Here is an 18,289-nt window from a genome sequence, read left to right as displayed (position 1 = left end):
AAAAAAAATAACATGAGCGTCCCAGGGTGGGCTTGAACCACCAACCTTTCGGTTAACAGCCGAACGCGCTAACCGATTGCGCCACAGAGACCACTGAGCCTAAGTAGCCCTTCATTAGTGGTATATTGCCGTGTACGCCTACCTAATGCATAACTGTATCGTGTTGGTCTCTGCGTTTTAAGTACAGGTGTCGTCCAAGTCAAAGGCTAATGTTATTGACGGCGTATGATATTTAGTGTTATGGATCAAGATAGCAACAAGATTATACCTAACACTTTGAATCTCAATGTCCCTACAAACGGAACGAAACGCAGCTCTATAAGCTAGCGACGTTTGATCTAAAGGGAGGGCACTCGGTAAATGTGTTGTTATTACCAAAAGGGGCCAAAAATAGTCACTTAGCGACGAGCTGCTCCGGCACCTTGTTGAATGTCGGCAACTCGCCTCACGACATTGCATAAAATTCCTTTCTCAGTCACGTGTTCGTGAGTGAGACATAACAAAACACCACGCACACACATCGTCTATGGGCGAAATCTCGATCAATTACCCTCGAGCATACCTACGAGAATCCGCCCGGTTAGCTCAGTCGGTAGAGCATCAGACTTTTAATCTGAGGGTCAAGGGTTCAAGTCCCTTATCGGGCGACTTTATGTTTTTACTTTTTTAGCTTTCTTTACGAATCAACAGCAATTGCCTCTGTTGAAGTTAGTTTAAGAATGTGTTCTCTCTACCGCAAAACAGTGACAGGCTTTTATTGCCAAGCTTTACTCAACTTTTTGTTCTCTCGTCGAACTGATTCTTCTGTCAATTACAGTGGAATGTGTCCTGGAGGTTTCATTACTCGGCGCGGACAAGACAGAAAGCATTGATGTTTTCAGCGCTGCTCAAAGCCTGATACATTGAGACAAAATGGCTAGTCGCTTAGATTTTCATTAATGATTATTTAAATGCAGGTTCTTATTGCATCCTTAAACTGAGCATAATGGCCGCATCCAGGAGTCAGTCGTGCGGTATTGTAAGTGTAGTAAAGGACTCTACACTAGAACGACACGCTCTTAGTTTGTATTTGAATTTATATCATCGTTTATCGAATAACCATGTAGTATCAACATAACAATGACTCATTTCTCTTGAATTTTTCGAAGATGAGCAAAACACTGATGCCCTGCATTATCACCTCTGATTTGTTTTTAACAATGAAAAAAAAATAACATGAGCGTCCCTGGGTGGGCTTGAACCACCAACCTTTCGGTTAACAGCCGAACGCGCTAACCGATTGCGCCACAGAGACCACTGAGCCTAAGTAGCCCTTCATTAGTGGTATATTGCCGTGTACGCCTACCTAATGCATAACTGTATCGTGTTGGTCTCTGCGTTTTAAGTACAGGTGTCGTCCAAGTCAAAGGCTAATGTTATTGACGGCGTATGATATTTAGTGTTATGGATCAAGATAGCAACAAGATTATACCTAACACTTTGAATCTCAATGTCCCTACAAACGGAACGAAACGCAGCTCTATAAGCTAGCGACGTTTGATCTAAAGGGAGGGCACTCGGTAAATGTGTTGTTATTACCAAAAGGGGCCAAAAATAGTCACTTAGCGACGAGCTGCTCCGGCACCTTGTTGAATGTCGGCAACTCGCCTCACGACATTGCATAAAATTCCTTTCTCAGTCACGTGTTCGTGAGTGAGACATAACAAAACACCACGCACACACATCGTCTATGGGCGAAATCTCGATCAATTACCCTCGAGCATGCCTACGAGCATCCGCCCGGTTAGCTCAGTCGGTAGAGCATCAGACTTTTAATCTGAGGGTCAAGGGTTCAAGTCCCTTATCGGGCGATTTTATTTTTTCCTTTTTAGCTTTCTTTACGAAGCAACATCAATTGCCTCTGTTGAAGTTAGTTTAAGAATGTGTTCTCTCCACCGCAAAACAGTGACAGGCTTTCATTGCCAAGCTTTACTCAACTTTTTGTTGTCTCCTCGAACTGATTTTTCTGTCAATTACAGTGGAATGTGTCCTGGAGGTTTCATTACTCGGCGCGGACGAGACAGAAAGCATTGATGTTTTCAACGCTGCTCAAAGCCTGATACATTGAGACAAAATGGCTAGTCGCTTAGATTTTCATTAATGATTATTTAAATGCAGGTTCTTATTGCATCCTTAAACTGAGCATAATGGCCGCATCCAGGAGTCAGTCGTGCGGTATTGTAAGTGTAGTAAAGGACTCTACACTAGAACGACACGCTCTTAGTTTGTATTTGAATTTATATCATCGTTTATCGAATAACCATGTAGTATCAACATAACAATGACTCATTTCTCTTGAATTTTTCGAAGATGAGCAAAACACTGATGCCCTGCACTATCACCTCTGATTTGTTTTTAACAATGAAAAAAAAATAACATGAGCGTCCCAGGGTGGGCTTGAACCACCAACCTTTCGGTTAACAGCCGAACGCGCTAACCGATTGCGCCACAGAGACCACTGAGCCTAAGTAGCCCTTCATTAGTGGTATATTGCCGTGTACGCCTACCTAATGCATAACTGTATCGTGTTGGTCTCTGCGTTTTAAGTACAGGTGTCGTCCAAGTCAAAGGCTAATGTTATTGACGGCGTATGATATTTAGTGTTATGGATCAAGATAGCAACAAGATTATACCTAACACTTTGAATCTCAATGTCCCTACAAACGGAACGAAACGCAGCTCTATAAGCTAGCGACGTTTGATCTAAAGGGAGGGCACTCGGTAAATGTGTTGTTATTACCAAAAAGGGGCCAAAAATAGTCACTTAGCGACGAGCTGCTCCGGCACCTTGTTGAATGTCGGCAACTCGCCTCACGACATTGCATAAAATTCCTTTCTCAGTCACGTGTTCGTGAGTGAGACATAACAAAACACCACGCACACACATCGTCTATGGGCGAAATCTCGATCAATTACCCTCGAGCATGCCTACGAGAATCCGCCCGGTTAGCTCAGTCGGTAGAGCATCAGACTTTTAATCTGAGGGTCAAGGGTTCAAGTCCCTTATCGGGCGATTTTATTTTTTCCTTTTTAGCTTTCTTTACGAAGCAACATCAATTGCCTCTGTTGAAGTTAGTTTAAGAATGTGTTCTCTCCACCGCAAAACAGTGACAGGCTTTCATTGCCAAGCTTTACTCAACTTTTTGTTCTCTCCTCGAACTGATTTTTCTGTCAATTACAGTGGAATGTGTCCTGGAGGTTTCATTACTCGGCGCGGACGAGACAGAAAGCATTGATGTTTTCAACGCTGCTCAAAGCCTGATACATTGAGACAAAATGGCTAGTCGCTTAGATTTTCATTAATGATTATTTAAATGCAGGTTCTTATTGCATCCTTCAACTGAGCATAATGGCCGCATCCAGGAGTCAGTCGTGCGGTATTGTAAGTGTAGTAAAGGACTCTACACTAGAACGACACGCTCTTAGTTTGTATTTGAATTTATATCATCGTTTATCGAATAACCATGTAGTATCAACATAACAATGACTCATTTCTCTTGAATTTTTCGAAGATGAGCAAAACACTGATGCCCTGCACTATCACCTCTGATTTGTTTTTAACAATGAAAAAAAAATAACATGAGCGTCCCAGGGTGGGCTTGAACCACCAACCTTTCGGTTAACAGCCGAACGCGCTAACCGATTGCGCCACAGAGACCACTGAGCCTAAGTAGCCCTTCATTAGTGGTATATTGCCGTGTACGCCTACCTAATGCATAACTGTATCGTGTTGGTCTCTGCGTTTTAAGTACAGGTGTCGTCCAAGTCAAAGGCTAATGTTATTGACGGCGTATGATATTTAGTGTTATGGATCAAGATAGCAACAAGATTATACCTAACACTTTGAATCTCAATGTCCCTACAAACGGAACGAAACGCAGCTCTATAAGCTAGCGACGTTTGATCTAAAGGGAGGGCACTCGGTAAATGTGTTGTTATTACCAAAAAGGGGCCAAAAATAGTCACTTAGCGACGAGCTGCTCCGGCACCTTGTTGAATGTCGGCAACTCACCTCACGACATTGCATAAAATTCCTTTCTCAGTCACGTGTTCGTGAGTGAGACATAACAAAACACCACGCACACACATCGTCTATGGGCGAAATCTCGATCAATTACCCTCGAGCATACCTACGAGAATCCGCCCGGTTAGCTCAGTCGGTAGAGCATCAGACTTTTAATCTGAGGGTCAAGGGTTCAAGTCCCTTATCGGGCGACTTTATGTTTTTACTTTTTTAGCTTTCTTTACGAATCAACAGCAATTGCCTCTGTTGAAGTTAGTTTAAGAATGTGTTCTCTCTACCGCAAAACAGTGACAGGCTTTTATTGCCAAGCTTTACTCAACTTTTTGTTCTCTCGTCGAACTGATTCTTCTGTCAATTACAGTGGAATGTGTCCTGGAGGTTTCATTACTCGGCGCGGACAAGACAGAAAGCATTGATGTTTTCAACGCTGCTCAAAGCCTGATACATTGAGACAAAATGGCTAGTCGCTTAGATTTTCATTAATTATTATTTAAATGCGGGTTCTTATTGCATCCTTAAACTAAGCATAATGGCCGCATCCAGGAGTCAGTCGTGCGGTATTGTAAGTGTAGTAAAGGACTCTACACTAGAACGACACGCTCTTAGTTTGTATTTGAATTTATATCATCGTTTATCGAATAACCATGTAGTATCAACATAACAATGACTCATTTCTCTTGAATTTTTCGAAGATGAGCAAAACACTGATGCCCTGCATTATCACCTCTGATTTGTTTTTAACAATGAAAAAAAAATAACATGAGCGTCCCTGGGTGGGCTTGAACCACCAACCTTTCGGTTAACAGCCGAACGCGCTAACCGATTGCGCCACAGAGACCACTGAGCCTAAGTAGCCCTTCATTAGTGGTATATTGCCGTGTACGCCTACCTAATGCATAACTGTATCGTGTTGGTCTCTGCGTTTTAAGTACAGGTGTCGTCCAAGTCAAAGGCTAATGTTATTGACGGCGTATGATATTTAGTGTTATGGATCAAGATAGCAACAAGATTATACCTAACACTTTGAATCTCAATGTCCCTACAAACGGAACGAAACGCAGCTCTATAAGCTAGCGACGTTTGATCTAAAGGGAGGGCACTCGGTAAATGTGTTGTTATTACCAAAAGGGGCCAAAAATAGTCACTTAGCGACGAGCTGCTCCGGCACCTTGTTGAATGTCGGCAACTCGCCTCACGACATTGCATAAAATTCCTTTCTCAGTCACTTGTTCGTGAGTGAGACATAACAAAACACCACGCACACACATCGTCTATGGGCGAAATCTCGATCAATTACCCTCGAGCATGCCTACGAGCATCCGCCCGGTTAGCTCAGTCGGTAGAGCATCAGACTTTTAATCTGAGGGTCAAGGGTTCAAGTCCCTTATCGGGCGATTTTATTTTTTCCTTTTTAGCTTTCTTTACGAAGCAACATCAATTGCCTCTGTTGAAGTTAGTTTAAGAATGTGTTCTCTCCACCGCAAAACAGTGACAGGCTTTCATTGCCAAGCTTTACTCAACTTTTTGTTCTCTCCTCGAACTGATTTTTCTGTCAATTACAGTGGAATGTGTCCTGGAGGTTTCATTACTCGGCGCGGACGAGACAGAAAGCATTGATGTTTTCAACGCTGCTCAAAGCCTGATACATTGAGACAAAATGGCTAGTCGCTTAGATTTTCATTAATGATTATTTAAATGCAGGTTCTTATTGCATCCTTCAACTGAGCATAATGGCCGCATCCAGGAGTCAGTCGTGCGGTATTGTAAGTGTAGTAAAGGACTCTACACTAGAACGACACGCTCTTAGTTTGTATTTGAATTTATATCATCGTTTATCGAATAACCATGTAGTATCAACATAACAATGACTCATTTCTCTTGAATTTTTCGAAGATGAGCAAAACACTGATGCCCTGCACTATCACCTCTGATTTGTTTTTAACAATGAAAAAAAAATAACATGAGCGTCCCAGGGTGGGCTTGAACCACCAACCTTTCGGTTAACAGCCGAACGCGCTAACCGATTGCGCCACAGAGACCACTGAGCCTAAGTAGCCCTTCATTAGTGGTATATTGCCGTGTACGCCTACCTAATGCATAACTGTATCGTGTTGGTCTCTGCGTTTTAAGTACAGGTGTCGTCCAAGTCAAAGGCTAATGTTATTGACGGCGTATGATATTTAGTGTTATGGATCAAGATAGCAACAAGATTATACCTAACACTTTGAATCTCAATGTCCCTACAAACGGAACGAAACGCAGCTCTATAAGCTAGCGACGTTTGATCTAAAGGGAGGGCACTCGGTAAATGTGTTGTTATTACCAAAAAGGGGCCAAAAATAGTCACTTAGCGACGAGCTGCTCCGGCACCTTGTTGAATGTCGGCAACTCGCCTCACGACATTGCATAAAATTCCTTTCTCAGTCACGTGTTCGTGAGTGAGACATAACAAAACACCACGCACACACATCGTCTATGGGCGAAATCTCGATCAATTACCCTCGAGCATGCCTACGAGAATCCGCCCGGTTAGCTCAGTCGGTAGAGCATCAGACTTTTAATCTGAGGGTCAAGGGTTCAAGTCCCTTATCGGGCGATTTTATTTTTTCCTTTTTAGCTTTCTTTACGAAGCAACATCAATTGCCTCTGTTGAAGTTAGTTTAAGAATGTGTTCTCTCCACCGCAAAACAGTGACAGGCTTTCATTGCCAAGCTTTACTCAACTTTTTGTTCTCTCCTCGAACTGATTTTTCTGTCAATTACAGTGGAATGTGTCCTGGAGGTTTCATTACTCGGCGCGGACGAGACAGAAAGCATTGATGTTTTCAACGCTGCTCAAAGCCTGATACATTGAGACAAAATGGCTAGTCGCTTAGATTTTCATTAATGATTATTTAAATGCAGGTTCTTATTGCATCCTTCAACTGAGCATAATGGCCGCATCCAGGAGTCAGTCGTGCGGTATTGTAAGTGTAGTAAAGGACTCTACACTAGAACGACACGCTCTTAGTTTGTATTTGAATTTATATCATCGTTTATCGAATAACCATGTAGTATCAACATAACAATGACTCATTTCTCTTGAATTTTTCGAAGATGAGCAAAACACTGATGCCCTGCACTATCACCTCTGATTTGTTTTTAACAATGAAAAAAAAATAACATGAGCGTCCCAGGGTGGGCTTGAACCACCAACCTTTCGGTTAACAGCCGAACGCGCTAACCGATTGCGCCACAGAGACCACTGAGCCTAAGTAGCCCTTCATTAGTGGTATATTGCCGTGTACGCCTACCTAATGCATAACTGTATCGTGTTGGTCTCTGCGTTTTAAGTACAGGTGTCGTCCAAGTCAAAGGCTAATGTTATTGACGGCGTATGATATTTAGTGTTATGGATCAAGATAGCAACAAGATTATACCTAACACTTTGAATCTCAATGTCCCTACAAACGGAACGAAACGCAGCTCTATAAGCTAGCGACGTTTGATCTAAAGGGAGGGCACTCGGTAAATGTGTTGTTATTACCAAAAAGGGGCCGAAAATAGTCACTTAGCGACGAGCTGCTCCGGCACCTTGTTGAATGTCGGCAACTCGCCTCACGACATTGCATAAAATTCCTTTCTCAGTCACGTGTTCGTGAGTGAGACATAACAAAACACCACGCACACACATCGTCTATGGGCGAAATCTCGATCAATTACCCTCGAGCATGCCTACGAGCATCCGCCCGGTTAGCTCAGTCGGTAGAGCATCAGACTTTTAATCTGAGGGTCAAGGGTTCAAGTCCCTTATCGGGCGATTTTATTTTTTCCTTTTTAGCTTTCTTTACGAAGCAACATCAATTGCCTCTGTTGAAGTTAGTTTAAGAATGTGTTCTCTCCACCGCAAAACAGTGACAGGCTTTTATTGCCAAGCTTTACTCAACTTTTTGTTCTCTCGTCGAACTGATTCTTCTGTCAATTACAGTGGAATGTGTCCTGGAGGTTTCATTACTCGGCGCGGACGAGACAGAAAGCATTGATGTTTTCAACGCTGCACAAAGCCTGATACACTGAGACAAAACGGCTAGTCGCTTAGATTTTCATTAATAATTATTTAAATGCAGGTTCTTATTGCATCCTTAAACTGAGCATAATGGCCGTACCCAGGAGTCAGTCGTGCGGTATTGTAAGTGTAGTAAAGGACTCTACACTAGAACGACACGCACTTAGTTTGTATTTGAATTTATATCATCGTTTATCGAATAACCATGTAGCATCAACATAACAATGACTCATTTCTCTTGAATTTTTCGAAGATGAGCAAAACACTGACGCCCTGCATTATCACCTCTGATTTGTTTTTAACAATGAAAAAAAATAACATGAGCGTCCCTGGGTGGGCTTGAACCACCAACCTTTCGGTTAACAGCCGAACGCGCTAACCGATTGCGCCACAGAGACCACTGAGCTAAGTAGCCCTTCATTAGTGGTATATTGCCGTGTACGCCTACCTAATGCATAACTGTATCGTGTTGGTCTCTGCGTTTTAAGTACAGGTGTCGTCCAAGTCAAAGGCTAATGTTATTGACGGCGTATGATATTTAGTGTTATGGATCAAGATAGCGACAAGATTATACCTAACACTTTGAATCTCAATGTCCCTACAAACGGAACGAATCGCAGCTCTATAAGCTAGCGACGTTTGATCTAAAGGGAGGGCACTCGGTAAATGTGTTGTTATTACCAAAAAGGGGCCAAAAATAGTCACTTAGCGACGAGCTGCTCCGGTACCTTGTTGAATGTCGGAAACTCGCATCACGACATTGCATAAAATTCCTTTCTCAGTCACGTGTTCGTGAGTGAGACATAACAAAACACCACGCACGCACATCGTCTATGGGCGAAATCTCGATCAATTACCCTCGAGCATGCCTACGAGAATCCGCCCGGTTAGCTCAGTCGGTAGAGCATCAGACTTTTAATCTGAGGGTCAAGGGTTCAAGTCCCTTATCGGGCGACTTTATGTTTTCCTTTTTAGCTTTCTTTACGAAGCATCAGCAATTGCCTCTGTTGGAGTTAGTTTGAGAATGTGTTCTCTCTACTGCAAAACAGTGACAGGCTTTTATTGCCAAGCTTTACTCAACTTTTTGTTCTCTCGTCGAACTGATTCTTCTGTCAATTACAGTGGAATGTGTCCTGGAGGTTTCATTACTCGGCGCGGACGAGACAGAAAGCATTGATGTTTTCAACGCTGCACAAAGCCTGATACACTGAGACAAAACGGCTAGTCGCTTAGATTTTCATTAATGATTATTTAAATGCAGGTTCTTATTGCATCCTTAAACTGAGCATAATGGCCGTACCCAGGAGTCAGTCGTGCGGTATTGTAAGTGTAGTAAAGGACTCTACACTAGAACGACACGCACTTAGTTTGTATTTGAATTTATATCATCGTTTATCGAATAACCATGTAGCATCAACATAACAATGACTCATTTCTCTTGAATTTTTCGAAGATGAGCAAACCACTGACGCCCTGCATTATCACCTCTGATTTGTTTTTAACAATGAAAAAAAATAACATGAGCGTCCCTGGGTGGGCTTGAACCACCAACCTTTCGGTTAACAGCCGAACGCGCTAACCGATTGCGCCACAGAGACCACTGAGCCTAAGTAGCCCTTCATTAGTGGTATATTGCCGTGTACGCCTACCTAATGCATAACTGTATCGTGTTGGTCTCTGCGTTTTAAGTACAGGTGTCGTCCAAGTCAAAGGCTAATGTTATTGACGGCGTATGATATTTAGTGTTATGGATCAAGATAGCGACAAGATTATACCTAACACTTTGAATCTCAATGTCCCTACAAACGGAACGAAACGCAGCTCTATAAGCTAGCGACGTTTGATCTAAAGGGAGGGCACTCGGTAAATGTGTTGTTATTACCAAAAAGGGGCCAAAAATAGTCACTTAGCGACGAGCTGCTCCGGTACCTTGTTGAATGTCGGAAACTCGCATCACGACATTGCATAAAATTCCTTTCTCAGTCACGTGTTCGTGAGTGAGACATAACAAAACACCACGCACGCACATCGTCTATGGGCGAAATCTCGATCAATTACCCTCGAGCATGCCTACGAGAATCCGCCCGGTTAGCTCAGTCGGTAGAGCATCAGACTTTTAATCTGAGGGTCAAGGGTTCAAGTCCCTTATCGGGCGACTTTATGTTTTCCTTTTTAGCTTTCTTTACGAAGCAACAGCAATTGCCTCTGTTGAAGTTAGTTTAAGAATGTGTTCTCTCTACCGCAAAACAGTGACAGGCTTTTATTGCCAAGCTTTACTCAACTTTTTGTTCTCTCGTCGAACTGATTCTTCTGTCAATTACAGTGGAATGTGTCCTGGAGGTTTCATTACTAGGCGCGGGCGACACAGAAAGCATTGATGTTTTCAACGCTGCTCAAAGCCTGATACACTGAGACAAAACGGCTAGTCGCTTAGATTTTCATTAATAATTATTTAAATGCAGGTTCTTATTGCATCCTTAAACTGAGCATAATGGCCGTACCCAGGAGTCAGTCGTGCGGTATTGTAAGTGTAGTAAAGGACTCTACACTAGAACGACACGCACTTAGTTTGTATTTGAATTTATATCATCGTTTATCGAATAACCATGTAGCATCAACATAACAATGACTCATTTCTCTTGAATTTTTCGAAGATGAGCAAAACACTGACGCCCTGCATTATCACCTCTGATTTGTTTTTAACAATGAAAAAAAATAACATGAGCGTCCCTGGGTGGGCTTGAACCACCAACCTTTCGGTTAACAGCCGAACGCGCTAACCGATTGCGCCACAGAGACCACTGAGCTAAGTAGCCCTTCATTAGTGGTATATTGCCGTGTACGCCTACCTAATGCATTACTGTATCGTGTTGGTCTCTGCGTTTTAAGTACAGGTACCGTCCAAGTCAAAGGCTAATGTTATTGACGGCGTATGATATTTAGTGTTATGGATCAAGATAGCGACAAGATTATACCTAACACTTTGAATCTCAATGTCCCTACAAACGGAACGAAACGCAGCTCTATAAGCTAGCGACGTTTGATCTAAAGGAAGGGCACTCGGTAAATGTGTTGTTATTACCAAAAAGGGGCCAAAAATAGTCACTTAGCGACGAGCTGCTCCGGTACCTTGTTGAATGTCGGAAACTCGCATCACGACATTGCATAAAATTCCTTTCTAAGTCAAGTGTTCGTGAGTGAGACATAACAAAACACCACGCACGCACATCGTCTATGGGCGAAATCTCGATCAATTACCCTCGAGCATGCCTACGAGAATCCGCCCGGTTAGCTCAGTCGGTAGAGCATCAGACTTTTAATCTGAGGGTCAAGGGTTCAAGTCCCTTATCGGGCGACTTTATGTTTTCCTTTTTAGCTTTCTTTACGAAGCAACAGCAATTGCCTCTGTTGAAGTTAGTTTAAGAATGTGTTCTCTCTACCGCAAAACAGTGACAGGCTTTTATTGCCAAGCTTTACTCAACTTTTTGTTCTCTCGTCGAACTGATTCTTCTGTCAATTACAGTGGAATGTGTCCTGGAGGTTTCATTACTAGGCGCGGGCGACACAGAAAGCATTGATGTTTTCAACGCTGCTCAAAGCCTGATACACTGAGACAAAACGGCTAGTCGCTTAGATTTTCATTAATAATTATTTAAATGCAGGTTCTTATTGCATCCTTAAACTGAGCATAATGGCCGTACCCAGGAGTCAGTCGTGCGGTATTGTAAGTGTAGTAAAGGACTCTACACTAGAACGACACGCACTTAGTTTGTATTTGAATTTATATCATCGTTTATCGAATAACCATGTAGCATCAACATAACAATGACTCATTTCTCTTGAATTTTTCGAAGATGAGCAAAACACTGACGCCCTGCATTATCACCTCTGATTTGTTTTTAACAATGAAAAAAAATAACATGAGCGTCCCTGGGTGGGCTTGAACCACCAACCTTTCGGTTAACAGCCGAACGCGCTAACCGATTGCGCCACAGAGACCACTGAGCTAAGTAGCCCTTCATTAGTGGTATATTGCCGTGTACGCCTACCTAATGCATAACTGTATCGTGTTGGTCTCTGCGTTTTAAGTACAGGTGTCGTCCAAGTCAAAGGCTAATGTTATTGACGGCGTATGATATTTAGTGTTATGGATCAAGATAGCGACAAGATTATACCTAACACTTTGAATCTCAATGTCCCTACAAACGGAACGAATCGCAGCTCTATAAGCTAGCGACGTTTGATCTAAAGGGAGGGCACTCGGTAAATGTGTTGTTATTACCAAAAAGGGGCCAAAAATAGTCACTTAGCGACGAGCTGCTCCGGTACCTTGTTGAATGTCGGAAACTCGCATCACGACATTGCATAAAATTCCTTTCTCAGTCACGTGTTCGTGAGTGAGACATAACAAAACACCACGCACGCACATCGTCTATGGGCGAAATCTCGATCAATTACCCTCGAGCATGCCTACGAGAATCCGCCCGGTTAGCTCAGTCGGTAGAGCATCAGACTTTTAATCTGAGGGTCAAGGGTTCAAGTCCCTTATCGGGCGACTTTATGTTTTCCTTTTTAGCTTTCTTTACGAAGCATCAGCAATTGCCTCTGTTGGAGTTAGTTTGAGAATGTGTTCTCTCTACTGCAAAACAGTGACAGGCTTTTATTGCCAAGCTTTACTCAACTTTTTGTTCTCTCGTCGAACTGATTCTTCTGTCAATTACAGTGGAATGTGTCCTGGAGGTTTCATTACTCGGCGCGGACGAGACAGAAAGCATTGATGTTTTCAACGCTGCACAAAGCCTGATACACTGAGACAAAACGGCTAGTCGCTTAGATTTTCATTAATGATTATTTAAATGCAGGTTCTTATTGCATCCTTAAACTGAGCATAATGGCCGTACCCAGGAGTCAGTCGTGCGGTATTGTAAGTGTAGTAAAGGACTCTACACTAGAACGACACGCACTTAGTTTGTATTTGAATTTATATCATCGTTTATCGAATAACCATGTAGCATCAACATAACAATGACTCATTTCTCTTGAATTTTTCGAAGATGAGCAAACCACTGACGCCCTGCATTATCACCTCTGATTTGTTTTTAACAATGAAAAAAAATAACATGAGCGTCCCTGGGTGGGCTTGAACCACCAACCTTTCGGTTAACAGCCGAACGCGCTAACCGATTGCGCCACAGAGACCACTGAGCCTAAGTAGCCCTTCATTAGTGGTATATTGCCGTGTACGCCTACCTAATGCATAACTGTATCGTGTTGGTCTCTGCGTTTTAAGTACAGGTGTCGTCCAAGTCAAAGGCTAATGTTATTGACGGCGTATGATATTTAGTGTTATGGATCAAGATAGCGACAAGATTATACCTAACACTTTGAATCTCAATGTCCCTACAAACGGAACGAAACGCAGCTCTATAAGCTAGCGACGTTTGATCTAAAGGGAGGGCACTCGGTAAATGTGTTGTTATTACCAAAAAGGGGCCAAAAATAGTCACTTAGCGACGAGCTGCTCCGGTACCTTGTTGAATGTCGGAAACTCGCATCACGACATTGCATAAAATTCCTTTCTCAGTCACGTGTTCGTGAGTGAGACATAACAAAACACCACGCACGCACATCGTCTATGGGCGAAATCTCGATCAATTACCCTCGAGCATGCCTACGAGAATCCGCCCGGTTAGCTCAGTCGGTAGAGCATCAGACTTTTAATCTGAGGGTCAAGGGTTCAAGTCCCTTATCGGGCGACTTTATGTTTTCCTTTTTAGCTTTCTTTACGAAGCAACAGCAATTGCCTCTGTTGAAGTTAGTTTAAGAATGTGTTCTCTCTACCGCAAAACAGTGACAGGCTTTTATTGCCAAGCTTTACTCAACTTTTTGTTCTCTCGTCGAACTGATTCTTCTGTCAATTACAGTGGAATGTGTCCTGGAGGTTTCATTACTAGGCGCGGGCGACACAGAAAGCATTGATGTTTTCAACGCTGCTCAAAGCCTGATACACTGAGACAAAACGGCTAGTCGCTTAGATTTTCATTAATAATTATTTAAATGCAGGTTCTTATTGCATCCTTAAACTGAGCATAATGGCCGTACCCAGGAGTCAGTCGTGCGGTATTGTAAGTGTAGTAAAGGACTCTACACTAGAACGACACGCACTTAGTTTGTATTTGAATTTATATCATCGTTTATCGAATAACCATGTAGCATCAACATAACAATGACTCATTTCTCTTGAATTTTTCGAAGATGAGCAAAACACTGACGCCCTGCATTATCACCTCTGATTTGTTTTTAACAATGAAAAAAAATAACATGAGCGTCCCTGGGTGGGCTTGAACCACCAACCTTTCGGTTAACAGCCGAACGCGCTAACCGATTGCGCCACAGAGACCACTGAGCTAAGTAGCCCTTCATTAGTGGTATATTGCCGTGTACGCCTACCTAATGCATAACTGTATCGTGTTGGTCTCTGCGTTTTAAGTACAGGTGTCGTCCAAGTCAAAGGCTAATGTTATTGACGGCGTATGATATTTAGTGTTATGGATCAAGATAGCGACAAGATTATACCTAACACTTTGAATCTCAATGTCCCTACAAACGGAACGAAACGCAGCTCTATAAGCTAGCGACGTTTGATCTAAAGGGAGGGCACTCGGTAAATGTGTTGTTATTACCAAAAAGGGGCCAAAAATAGTCACTTAGCGACGAGCTGCTCCGGTACCTTGTTGAATGTCGGAAACTCGCATCACGACATTGCATAAAATTCCTTTCTCAGTCACGTGTTCGTGAGTGAGACATAACAAAACACCACGCACGCACATCGTCTATGGGCGAAATCTCGATCAATTACCCTCGAGCATGCCTACGAGAATCCGCCCGGTTAGCTCAGTCGGTAGAGCATCAGACTTTTAATCTGAGGGTCAAGGGTTCAAGTCCCTTATCGGGCGACTTTATGTTTTCCTTTTTAGCTTTCTTTACGAAGCATCAGCAATTGCCTCTGTTGGAGTTAGTTTGAGAATGTGTTCTCTCTACTGCAAAACAGTGACAGGCTTTTATTGCCAAGCTTTACTCAACTTTTTGTTCTCTCGTCGAACTGATTCTTCTGTCAATTACAGTGGAATGTGTCCTGGAGGTTTCATTACTCGGCGCGGACGAGACAGAAAGCATTGATGTTTTCAACGCTGCACAAAGCCTGATACACTGAGACAAAACGGCTAGTCGCTTAGATTTTCATTAATGATTATTTAAATGCAGGTTCTTATTGCATCCTTAAACTGAGCATAATGGCCGTACCCAGGAGTCAGTCGTGCGGTATTGTAAGTGTAGTAAAGGACTCTACACTAGAACGACACGCACTTAGTTTGTATTTGAATTTATATCATCGTTTATCGAATAACCATGTAGCATCAACATAACAATGACTCATTTCTCTTGAATTTTTCGAAGATGAGCAAAACACTGACGCCCTGCATTATCACCTCTGATTTGTTTTTAACAATGAAAAAAAATAACATGAGCGTCCCTGGGTGGGCTTGAACCACCAACCTTTCGGTTAACAGCCGAACGCGCTAACCGATTGCGCCACAGAGACCACTGAGCCTAAGTAGCCCTTCATTAGTGGTATATTGCCGTGTACGCCTACCTAATGCATAACTGTATCGTGTTGGTCTCTGCGTTTTAAGTACAGGTGTCGTCCAAGTCAAAGGCTAATGTTATTGACGGCGTATGATATTTAGTGTTATGGATCAAGATAGCGACAAGATTATACCTAACACTTTGAATCTCAATGTCCCTACAAACGGAACGAAACGCAGCTCTATCAGCTAGCGACGTTTGATCTAAAGGGAGGGCACTCGGTAAATGTGTTGTTATTACCAAAAAGGGGCCAAAAATAGTCACTTAGCTACGAGCTGCTCCGGTACCTTGTTGAATGTCGGAAACTCGCATCACGACATTGCATAAAATTCCTTTCTCAGTCACGTGTTCGTGAGTGAGACATAACAAAACACCACGCACGCACATCGTCTATGGGCGAAATCTCGATCAATTACCCTCGAGCATGCCTACGAGAATCCGCCCGGTTAGCTCAGTCGGTAGAGCATCAGACTTTTAATCTGAGGGTCAAGGGTTCAAGTCCCTTATCGGGCGACTTTATGTTTTCCTTTTTAGCTTTCTTTACGAAGCATCAGCAATTGCCTCTGTTGGAGTTAGTTTGAGAATGTGTTCTCTCTACTGCAAAACAGTGACAGGCTTTTATTGCCAAGCTTTACTCAACTTTTTGTTCTCTCGTCGAACTGATTCTTCTGTCAATTACAGTGGAATGTGTCCTGGAGGTTTCATTACTCGGCGCGGACGAGACAGAAAGCATTGATGTTTTCAACGCTGCTCAAAGCCTGATACACTGAGACAAAACGGCTAGTCGCTTAGATTTTCATTAATGATTATTTAAATGCAGGTTCTTATTGCATCCTTAAACTGAGCATAATGGCCGTACCCAGGAGTCAGTCGTGCGGTATTGTAAGTGTAGTAAAGGACTCTACACTAGAACGACACGCACTTAGTTTGTATTTGAATTTATATCATCGTTTATCGAATAACCATGTAGCATCAACATAACAATGACTCATTTCTCTTGAATTTTTCGAAGATGAGCAAAACACTGACGCCCTGCATTATCACCTCTGATTTGTTTTTAACAATGAAAAAAAATAACATGAGCGTCCCTGGGTGGGCTTGAACCACCAACCTTTCGGTTAACAGCCGAACGCGCTAACCGATTGCGCCACAGAGACCACTGAGCCTAAGTAGCCCTTCATTAGTTGTATATTGCCGTGTACGCCTACCTAATGCATAACTGTATCGTGTTGGTCTCTGCGTTTTAAGTACAGGTGTCGTCCAAGTCAAAGGCTAATGTTATTGACGGCGTATGATATTTAGTGTTATGGATCAAGATAGCGACAAGATTATACCTAACACTTTGAATCTCAATGTCCCTACAAACGGAACGAAACGCAGCTCTATAAGCTAGCGACGTTTGATCTAAAGGGAGGGCACTCGGTAAATGTGTTGTTATTACCAAAAAGGGGCCAAAAATAGTCACTTAGCGACGAGCTGCTCCGGTACCTTGTTGAATGTCGGAAACTCGCATCACGACATTGCATAAAATTCCTTTCTCAGTCACGTGTTCGTGAGTGAGACATAACAAAACACCACTCACACACATCGTCTATGGGCGAAATCTCGATCAATTACCCTCGAGCATGCTTACGAGAATCCGCCCGGTTAGCTCAGTCGGTAGAGCATCAGACTTTTAATCTGAGGGTCAAGGGTTCAAGTCCCTTATCGGGCGACTTTATGTTTTCCTTTTTAGCTTTCTTTACGAAGCAACAGCAATTGAATCTGTTGAAGTTAGTTTGAGAATGTGTTCTCTCTACTGCAAAACAGTGACAGGCTTTTATTGCCAAGCTTTACTCAACTGTTTGTTCTCTCGTCGAACTGATTCTTCTGTCAATTACAGTGGAATGTGTCCTGGAGGTTTCATTACTCGGCGCGGACGAGACAGAAAGCATTGATGTTTTCAACGCTGCTCAAAGCCTGATACACTAAGACAAAACGGCTAGTCGCTTAGATTTTTATTAATGATTATTTAAATGCAGGTTCTTATTGCATCCTTAAACTGAGCATAATGGCCGCACCCAGGAGTCAGTCGTGCGGTATTGTAAGTGTAGTAAAGGACTCTACACTAGAACGACACGCTCTTAGTTTGTATTTGAATTTATATCATCGTTTATCGAATAACCATGTAGCATCAACATAACAATGACTCATTTCTCTTGAATTTTTCGAAGATGAGCAAAACACTGACGCCCTGCATTATCACCTCTGATTTGTTTTTAACAATGAAAAAAAAATAACATGAGCGTCCCTGGGTGGGCTTGAACCACCAACCTTTCGGTTAACAGCCGAACGCGCTAACCGATTGCGCCACAGAGACCACTAAAACCTAAGTAGCCCTTCATTAGTGGTATATTGCCGTGTACGCCTACCTAATGCATTACTGTATCGTGTTGGTCTCTGCGTTTTAAGTACAGGTACCGTCCAAGTCAAAGGCTAATGTTATTGACGGCGTATGATATTTAGTGTTATGGATCAAGATAGCGACAAGATTATACC

At 42.7% G+C, this 18,289-nt stretch overlaps 31 non-coding genes across 31 annotated transcripts; 15 read left to right on the top strand and 16 right to left on the bottom strand.

The window, feature by feature from the left end:
• Window positions 1-17: 17 nt before the first annotated feature.
• On the bottom strand, window positions 18-91 carry Trnan-guu (transfer RNA asparagine (anticodon GUU)). Its single transcript has one exon. It is a non-coding gene; the product is annotated as a tRNA-Asn (tRNA).
• Window positions 92-574: 483 nt separating this feature from the next.
• Trnak-uuu (transfer RNA lysine (anticodon UUU)) lies at window positions 575-647 on the top strand. Its single transcript has one exon. It is a non-coding gene; the product is annotated as a tRNA-Lys (tRNA).
• Window positions 648-1,220: 573 nt separating this feature from the next.
• Trnan-guu (transfer RNA asparagine (anticodon GUU)) lies at window positions 1,221-1,294 on the bottom strand. Its single transcript has one exon. It is a non-coding gene; the product is annotated as a tRNA-Asn (tRNA).
• A 483-nt stretch (window positions 1,295-1,777) lies between these two features.
• Window positions 1,778-1,850, top strand: Trnak-uuu (transfer RNA lysine (anticodon UUU)). Its single transcript has one exon. It is a non-coding gene; the product is annotated as a tRNA-Lys (tRNA).
• Window positions 1,851-2,421: 571 nt separating this feature from the next.
• Window positions 2,422-2,495, bottom strand: Trnan-guu (transfer RNA asparagine (anticodon GUU)). The gene has a single exon. It is a non-coding gene; the product is annotated as a tRNA-Asn (tRNA).
• A 484-nt stretch (window positions 2,496-2,979) lies between these two features.
• On the top strand, window positions 2,980-3,052 carry Trnak-uuu (transfer RNA lysine (anticodon UUU)). The gene has a single exon. It is a non-coding gene; the product is annotated as a tRNA-Lys (tRNA).
• Window positions 3,053-3,623: 571 nt separating this feature from the next.
• Trnan-guu (transfer RNA asparagine (anticodon GUU)) lies at window positions 3,624-3,697 on the bottom strand. The gene has a single exon. It is a non-coding gene; the product is annotated as a tRNA-Asn (tRNA).
• A 484-nt stretch (window positions 3,698-4,181) lies between these two features.
• On the top strand, window positions 4,182-4,254 carry Trnak-uuu (transfer RNA lysine (anticodon UUU)). The gene has a single exon. It is a non-coding gene; the product is annotated as a tRNA-Lys (tRNA).
• A 573-nt stretch (window positions 4,255-4,827) lies between these two features.
• Trnan-guu (transfer RNA asparagine (anticodon GUU)) lies at window positions 4,828-4,901 on the bottom strand. Its single transcript has one exon. It is a non-coding gene; the product is annotated as a tRNA-Asn (tRNA).
• A 483-nt stretch (window positions 4,902-5,384) lies between these two features.
• Window positions 5,385-5,457, top strand: Trnak-uuu (transfer RNA lysine (anticodon UUU)). The gene has a single exon. It is a non-coding gene; the product is annotated as a tRNA-Lys (tRNA).
• Window positions 5,458-6,028: 571 nt separating this feature from the next.
• On the bottom strand, window positions 6,029-6,102 carry Trnan-guu (transfer RNA asparagine (anticodon GUU)). Its single transcript has one exon. It is a non-coding gene; the product is annotated as a tRNA-Asn (tRNA).
• Window positions 6,103-6,586: 484 nt separating this feature from the next.
• On the top strand, window positions 6,587-6,659 carry Trnak-uuu (transfer RNA lysine (anticodon UUU)). Its single transcript has one exon. It is a non-coding gene; the product is annotated as a tRNA-Lys (tRNA).
• Window positions 6,660-7,230: 571 nt separating this feature from the next.
• Trnan-guu (transfer RNA asparagine (anticodon GUU)) lies at window positions 7,231-7,304 on the bottom strand. The gene has a single exon. It is a non-coding gene; the product is annotated as a tRNA-Asn (tRNA).
• A 484-nt stretch (window positions 7,305-7,788) lies between these two features.
• Window positions 7,789-7,861, top strand: Trnak-uuu (transfer RNA lysine (anticodon UUU)). Its single transcript has one exon. It is a non-coding gene; the product is annotated as a tRNA-Lys (tRNA).
• Window positions 7,862-8,431: 570 nt separating this feature from the next.
• Window positions 8,432-8,505, bottom strand: Trnan-guu (transfer RNA asparagine (anticodon GUU)). The gene has a single exon. It is a non-coding gene; the product is annotated as a tRNA-Asn (tRNA).
• Window positions 8,506-8,988: 483 nt separating this feature from the next.
• Trnak-uuu (transfer RNA lysine (anticodon UUU)) lies at window positions 8,989-9,061 on the top strand. Its single transcript has one exon. It is a non-coding gene; the product is annotated as a tRNA-Lys (tRNA).
• Window positions 9,062-9,631: 570 nt separating this feature from the next.
• Window positions 9,632-9,705, bottom strand: Trnan-guu (transfer RNA asparagine (anticodon GUU)). The gene has a single exon. It is a non-coding gene; the product is annotated as a tRNA-Asn (tRNA).
• Window positions 9,706-10,189: 484 nt separating this feature from the next.
• Window positions 10,190-10,262, top strand: Trnak-uuu (transfer RNA lysine (anticodon UUU)). Its single transcript has one exon. It is a non-coding gene; the product is annotated as a tRNA-Lys (tRNA).
• Window positions 10,263-10,832: 570 nt separating this feature from the next.
• Window positions 10,833-10,906, bottom strand: Trnan-guu (transfer RNA asparagine (anticodon GUU)). Its single transcript has one exon. It is a non-coding gene; the product is annotated as a tRNA-Asn (tRNA).
• A 483-nt stretch (window positions 10,907-11,389) lies between these two features.
• Trnak-uuu (transfer RNA lysine (anticodon UUU)) lies at window positions 11,390-11,462 on the top strand. Its single transcript has one exon. It is a non-coding gene; the product is annotated as a tRNA-Lys (tRNA).
• A 570-nt stretch (window positions 11,463-12,032) lies between these two features.
• On the bottom strand, window positions 12,033-12,106 carry Trnan-guu (transfer RNA asparagine (anticodon GUU)). The gene has a single exon. It is a non-coding gene; the product is annotated as a tRNA-Asn (tRNA).
• Window positions 12,107-12,589: 483 nt separating this feature from the next.
• Trnak-uuu (transfer RNA lysine (anticodon UUU)) lies at window positions 12,590-12,662 on the top strand. The gene has a single exon. It is a non-coding gene; the product is annotated as a tRNA-Lys (tRNA).
• Window positions 12,663-13,232: 570 nt separating this feature from the next.
• Trnan-guu (transfer RNA asparagine (anticodon GUU)) lies at window positions 13,233-13,306 on the bottom strand. Its single transcript has one exon. It is a non-coding gene; the product is annotated as a tRNA-Asn (tRNA).
• A 484-nt stretch (window positions 13,307-13,790) lies between these two features.
• Window positions 13,791-13,863, top strand: Trnak-uuu (transfer RNA lysine (anticodon UUU)). The gene has a single exon. It is a non-coding gene; the product is annotated as a tRNA-Lys (tRNA).
• Window positions 13,864-14,433: 570 nt separating this feature from the next.
• Trnan-guu (transfer RNA asparagine (anticodon GUU)) lies at window positions 14,434-14,507 on the bottom strand. The gene has a single exon. It is a non-coding gene; the product is annotated as a tRNA-Asn (tRNA).
• A 483-nt stretch (window positions 14,508-14,990) lies between these two features.
• Window positions 14,991-15,063, top strand: Trnak-uuu (transfer RNA lysine (anticodon UUU)). The gene has a single exon. It is a non-coding gene; the product is annotated as a tRNA-Lys (tRNA).
• Window positions 15,064-15,633: 570 nt separating this feature from the next.
• Window positions 15,634-15,707, bottom strand: Trnan-guu (transfer RNA asparagine (anticodon GUU)). Its single transcript has one exon. It is a non-coding gene; the product is annotated as a tRNA-Asn (tRNA).
• A 484-nt stretch (window positions 15,708-16,191) lies between these two features.
• Trnak-uuu (transfer RNA lysine (anticodon UUU)) lies at window positions 16,192-16,264 on the top strand. Its single transcript has one exon. It is a non-coding gene; the product is annotated as a tRNA-Lys (tRNA).
• A 570-nt stretch (window positions 16,265-16,834) lies between these two features.
• On the bottom strand, window positions 16,835-16,908 carry Trnan-guu (transfer RNA asparagine (anticodon GUU)). Its single transcript has one exon. It is a non-coding gene; the product is annotated as a tRNA-Asn (tRNA).
• Window positions 16,909-17,392: 484 nt separating this feature from the next.
• Window positions 17,393-17,465, top strand: Trnak-uuu (transfer RNA lysine (anticodon UUU)). The gene has a single exon. It is a non-coding gene; the product is annotated as a tRNA-Lys (tRNA).
• A 571-nt stretch (window positions 17,466-18,036) lies between these two features.
• On the bottom strand, window positions 18,037-18,110 carry Trnan-guu (transfer RNA asparagine (anticodon GUU)). Its single transcript has one exon. It is a non-coding gene; the product is annotated as a tRNA-Asn (tRNA).
• Window positions 18,111-18,289: the final 179 nt, after the last annotated feature.

This window comes from Physella acuta, unplaced genomic scaffold, assembly GCF_028476545.2.
Source record: "Physella acuta isolate Inbredline_101_S28 unplaced genomic scaffold, ASM2847654v3 ptg000813l, whole genome shotgun sequence".
NCBI classification, from domain to species: Eukaryota; Metazoa; Mollusca; class Gastropoda; family Physidae; genus Physella; species Physella acuta.
Note: the sequence above shows the minus strand (reverse complement) of the source record. Positions and strands in the feature narration are given on the sequence as shown.